We start from the raw sequence: 6,000 nt of genomic DNA on the forward strand, positions 1-6,000 counted from the left end.
TACAAGGTAATCAGGTTGTCCCACGTGGAGCTCTCAAACTTAATCCCCATTTTACAGGTAAGGGAACTGAGGCACAGAGAAGTTTAAGTGGCTTGCCCAAAGTCACACAGCAGACAAGTGGTGGAGCCAGGATTAGAACACAGATTCTCTGACTCCCAAGCCTGTGCTCTTTCAACTAAGCCACGCTGGTAGACACGTTCCCTGCCCACAACGAGCTTACAGTCCAGAGGGGGAGACAAACACTAATATAAATGAAGGAATTACAGGGAGAAAGTAGAAGAGAATGGAAAGATGGATGGGTGGATGAGAAAGTACCTAAATAGCAGAGTGTGTAAGTCGATATGTACCAGAGTGCTACAGGCGGTTGTAGGGGCATTAATGCGGAGTTGGCACAGACGTGCAGGGGAGGTTAGGTGGTTGCCGCTGACTTCATGCTGGAAAATTCCACAGAGCTGCAAACCAGGAAGAGTCTGAATCTCAGATCTCCTCTGGGGGAGAGGCTTGCGGTCCAAGGCCCCCAATGGCTGCCCCTCACCGATCAGCCTGGGTTCAGGGAAGGGGATGGAGGGAGGTTGCCATCGATGGCCCAGGAATTCCAGGGGGGCGGGAAGGCCAGCAGGATAAGGGGGAAGGGGGGCGGGGGGGCAATGAGTGAGGCACGTGGTTCACAAAGGAGTGTCCCATCCCACCTCCCAGATTGAACTGGGACATCTGATTTTTTTTTATGGTATTAGTTAAGTGCTTACTAGGTTTCAAACACTGTTGTACACACTGGGGTAGGTACAGGTTAATTAGATCCGACACAGTCCCTGCCCCACATGGGGCTCACAGTCTAAGTAGGAGGGAGAATGGGTATCCCCATTTTGCAGCTGAAGAAACTGAGGCCCAGAGAATTAAGTGACTCGCCCAAGGTCACCGAGCAAGGAATTAGAATCCAGGTCCTCTGACTCCCAGACATGTGCTTTTTCCACTACGCTGCACTGCTCCCGATTCCACAGCCAGGGCCTGGAGAGCTGCGCCCCTGGGACAACGGGAGAGACAGGATTCCACGGCTCTTTCCAGAGTCTCCCTTTAGATGTCCCTGGGTCAGCGGAGCACCCCAATGTCCCCCTCTCACCTCCTCCAACCACCCTAAGCTCTGGCATTGGGTTCATTTCCCTCCTGTCCTGGTCTGGCAATGGATTCTGAGAATTTAGGGCCCCACCCATTTCACAGAGCCCCTAACGAACCCCGACTCCCCCTTCCTGCCTAGTCTGCGAACCCAGGAGTGGACATGGGCCAGACCGGTCCGTCAGGCCTAACAGAAGCCCCCAGCCAAGGGGCCAGCCGGGAGTCTTGGGGGTGCTTCGGGAGGGGCAGCGTCCAGCAGGGCCCAGGGAGGATACGGGCCAACGCTGACCAGTGCCGTTCACTCTGTCCAGTTGGGGGTGGCTGGCGATCCCCCACCCCAGGAGGCTGCGGGAGACGACCTGCATCCTCATTTCCCCGAATTCCTGCAGGTGGAGCCAGACAACTTGAAGAAAGGGTGGGAGGAGGGAGAGAAGAGGCCTGGGAGGGAGGTCGAACTGAGCTGCTAATGCAAAGGCCGCCAGCTACTTCTTCCCTCTTGGTATTCCCAAAAGGGACTCACCTATCACCTTAGCTTTAGATGAACCCCGCTTTCAGGGGGCAGGAGGAAGGGCATTAACAGGGCAGTCCTCAACTGCCCCTGAACCTGGATTTGCACCCTTTATTCACCCCTCCCTCATCCCCACAACACTTACGTACATAGCTGAAATTAATTCATTTCTATTAATGTCCGCCTCCCTGTCTAGACCCAAAGCTGGCTGTGGGCAGGGAACCATGTCTACCCCCTCGGTTATACTGTGCTCTCCCAAGGAGTTAGTTCAAGGCTCTGTACACAGTAAGTACTCAATACATACCACTGATTGGTCATAATCATCATTGTCATATTTGTTAAGCACTTGTTAAACACAATCAGACACAGGCAGGGATCACAGGCTAAAGGGGAGTAAATCCCATTTTGCAAATGAGGAAACCGAGGCAGATAGCAGTGAAGTGAATTAACTTATCTCATCTCACCTGGATTAATACCTCCACCTCCACTGATGTCCTAGCCTTCCAACTCTCCTCTCTGCCACTCAGATCATTTTTCTAAAAAAAAAAAAAAAAAAAATGCAGTCCCTATCTCCCCTCTCCTCAAAAACTACCAATGCTTGCCCATCCATCTCCACAAACAGAAATTCCTTACCATTGGCTTCAAGGCACTCAATCAGCTCTCTCCCTCCTACCTTACCTAGCAGCTCTTCTACTACAACCCAGCCCGCACACTCATCTAACGCCAACCTACTCTCTGTACTTTGATTTGGTCTGTCTCCCCTCCAACCCCTCATCCACGCCCTCTCTCTGGCCTGGAACTCCTTCCCGGTTCACGCCCGACAGACCACTTTCTCTTCCCATCTTCAAAGCCTTACTCAAATCACATCTTCTCCAGGAATAATTATTACTATTAGGGTATTTGTTAAGCACTTACGATGTGCCATGTGCTGTACTAAGCACTGAGGTAATATACAGGATAATCAGAATGGACACAGTCAACGTCACGCTGAGGGGTCTCCCTATGTGGAACAGGGACTGTGTCCAACCCAATTTGCCTGTATTCACCACAGCGTTTAGTACAGTGCCCGGCAGACAGTAAGTGCTCAACAAATACCACAATTATTACCCCGGACAAACAGGTAGAGGGCCTGGAAATAATTATTAATAATAATAATAATAATAATAATAATAATAATAATAATAATGGTATTTGTTAAGCACTAACCCCCCCAACCCTCCCAAAACACACGGGCTACTACTACTATTATTAATAATAATAATTACGGTATTTGTTAAGCGTTTACTATGTGCCAAGCACTATTAGAAGCACTGGGGTAGATTCAAGTTAATCAGGTTGTCCCACATGGGGCTCACAGCCTTAATCCCCATTTTACAGATGAGGCAACTGAGGCACAGAGAAGAGAAGTGACTGGCCCAAAGTCACATAGCTAATAATTGTGGTATTTGTTAAGCACTTGCTATGTGCCAAGCACTGTACTAAGCACTGGGGTGGATACAAGCAAATCGGGTTGGACAAAGTCCCCGTCCCACGTGGGGCTCACAATCTCAATCTCCATTTTACAGATGAGGTAATTTAGGCCCAGTTCAGGGTCACACAGTCAACAATGGGCAGAGCCAGCTGGGGTTCCCAGCTGCCTGGCTGGGGAGAGCTCTGCTTTCCTCTGGACTGGAGTTGGGCAAGTTGACCGCTTCTCTGATTTCACTCTGACCGATGTGGCACATCACTATGCACTCTTAGGAGGCTGCGCTCAGCAACTGGGGGGAGCCTGTGGAGTGAGTCTGGGCCCACAGTCGGTGAAGAGGCTATTCGTTAGTCAGTCAATTGTATTTATTGAGCACTTTATGCGTGCAGAGCACTCTACTGAGCACTTGGGAGAGTACAATATAACAATCAACAGACACATTCCCTGCTCCCAACAAGCTTAGAGTTTAGAGGGGCAGACAAACATTAATATAATGACCAGCGACCCAGTGACATCATTCATTCAATTGTATTTACTGAACACTTACTGTGTGCAGAGCACCTTACTAAGCTCTTGGGAGAGTACAATACAACAATAAACAGACACATTCCCTGTCCACAACGAGTTACAGTCTAAAGGGACTGACCCTCCCAGACCCCCGCCAGCCTGGCTCTGTCATTCACCTCTCTGTTTTCTCCCACTGCTGCTCGAAGGTAAGTGCCCTGGACTTCCCCGGGCCCACAGGGCCCGAATCACCGGGAGTCAAACCCACGGTCTTTTCGGGGGATCCAGCCCCGCCATCAGGAGGTGCTGATCTCAGCGAAGGAGGGAAACCTCTTTTTAATTGCCAGCGACGCTCCCAACAGGCGTTCATTACCCGCACACCTTAAAATGGGATTTGCTCTTGGCTACCCGTAATTGCATTTCTGCGGCGGTTCAAACTGCCGGGGCCGGCGAGCCCGAGCCGCGAATTCCCATTACCCGGCTTCGGGGGTTTATATTTAAAAATCCAAGTTGGAGGGCCAGAGCATTCCATACACACATATTTACACAAATTAAAGACTCTGCCCAAGTCAGTAGTGTCTGCATACAAAACGACATTAAACTCAATCAGCCCTCCGCACGACGAGCAGAGGTCGGTTTTCTACCAGCTCGAGAGGCTGGTTTTGGGTCCCTGAGACTCTAAGAGGCCCGAGCCTAAGGGGTGCCGGAAAACTTACCCATAATGCTCCTGGCTTTCTCCATCTTCGTGATTCCATCGACTAACGCGTTCAAAGGCAAGTCCCTTACGACCCCACGAGTTTACACACACCACCACGCAGCGCGTGGCTGCCGCATCTTGGCATTTACTAAACAAACAGGGAGGATTCCTCCAGCTCCTTGTGGACAAGGAACGTGCCACTTCCTCTTCATCTACTTCCCAAGCACCCGCGTCAATGTCCCACCGCAAGTGGGCCCTCAGGACGTCCGGCTACTTAATGCATCCTCTCCTCCAGGGTCTTCCAACCAAAGTCCGGCTCAACGCGCTCCCCTCTCCCCCCAAGCACCCCATCCCTCCGATGGCTGTTCCCTCCTTGATTACAACCCAAATTAAATTATACAAATATTTCACTAAATATCTTTTCAAACCTTATAAATATTAATAGGAACTCATTCTCCGATGTGCCCAGCATTTAAAAATCCATTTAAAAATCTGGGAAACTAATTTGAGATTTCCATCTAGAATACCAATTAGCCAGCACTCTCTCCCGTTTTGCTCAACACCCATATCTGCACATTCAGTATTGAATGTCAGTCGGTAGCACTTAGAGATGATGAATATTAAAAGCCTGCCTCTGCCTGCTAACGTATGAGCATCCCGCCCCCACTGGATTAAGCATAGGCTGTGTTTCCAGAAGCCAACCACAGTCGCCAAGATTCCACCCTCCCCCAGCAAGGGAGGGATTTAATCAATTAATCAGCCATATTTACTGAGCCTTTACTGTGTGCAGAGCACTGTACTAAGCACCTGGGAGAGTACAATATAACAGAGTTGGTAGACACGTTCCGTGCCCACGAGGAAAAGCAGCACGGTCTAGTGGAAAGAGCACGGGACAGGGAGCCAGAGGACCTGGGTTCTAATGCCAGCTCTGCCAAATGCTTGCTGTGTGTCCTTGGGCAAGCCACTTAACTTCTCTGCGTCTCAGTTCTCCTGTTCTCTCTCGATCATATTGATTGAGCGTTTTAGTACTAAGTGCTTGGAAGAGTACGATGCGACAACAGAATTGGAGATGCGCTACCTGCCCACAGTGTATTTACAGTCTAAAGGTGAAGACAGATATAAAAAGAAATAAATAAATTACAGACATGTACATGAGTGCTATAGGGCTGAGGGAGGGGTGAATAAAGGGAGAAAATCTAAGTGCAAGGGTGACATATACTGTGAGCCCCATGCAGGACAGGGATGGTGTCCACCCTAATTAACTTGTATCTTCTCCCAGTACTTAGAACAGTGTTTGACACATAGTAAGCCCTTAAACACCATAAAAAGAACATTTACAGTCTAGATGGACTGTAACCTTCCAAAGACAGCAGCTGCACTTTATGGGAGACGGAGAGAGGGAGGGAGGAGCCAAGCTTTGTCTCTTCTTCCTACCGTGTGGGGACCCCCACCCCCAGAGCCGATTGCAAACTCTGTCTCCCCATCCTCGGTCCCCTTCCCCTTCCCCCCAGAGGTCTGGCTGTCATCGCACGCCATCTCACTGGATTAACTGTGTAAGAACCTGTTATTTATTTCAAATTTTGCTCAGTAAGATAGCCTCGGGAGATACAAATCTTGCTTCTGTGACAGTATCCTTTCATGCAGAAGACTGAACAGAAACGTCTAGCTGGCTTTGAATGAGAGATTAAAAAAAATATGAACCTCACTTAATTAAAA

Source organism: Tachyglossus aculeatus, chromosome 11 (genome assembly GCF_015852505.1).
Source record: "Tachyglossus aculeatus isolate mTacAcu1 chromosome 11, mTacAcu1.pri, whole genome shotgun sequence".
NCBI lineage: Eukaryota > Metazoa > Chordata > Mammalia > Monotremata > Tachyglossidae > Tachyglossus > Tachyglossus aculeatus.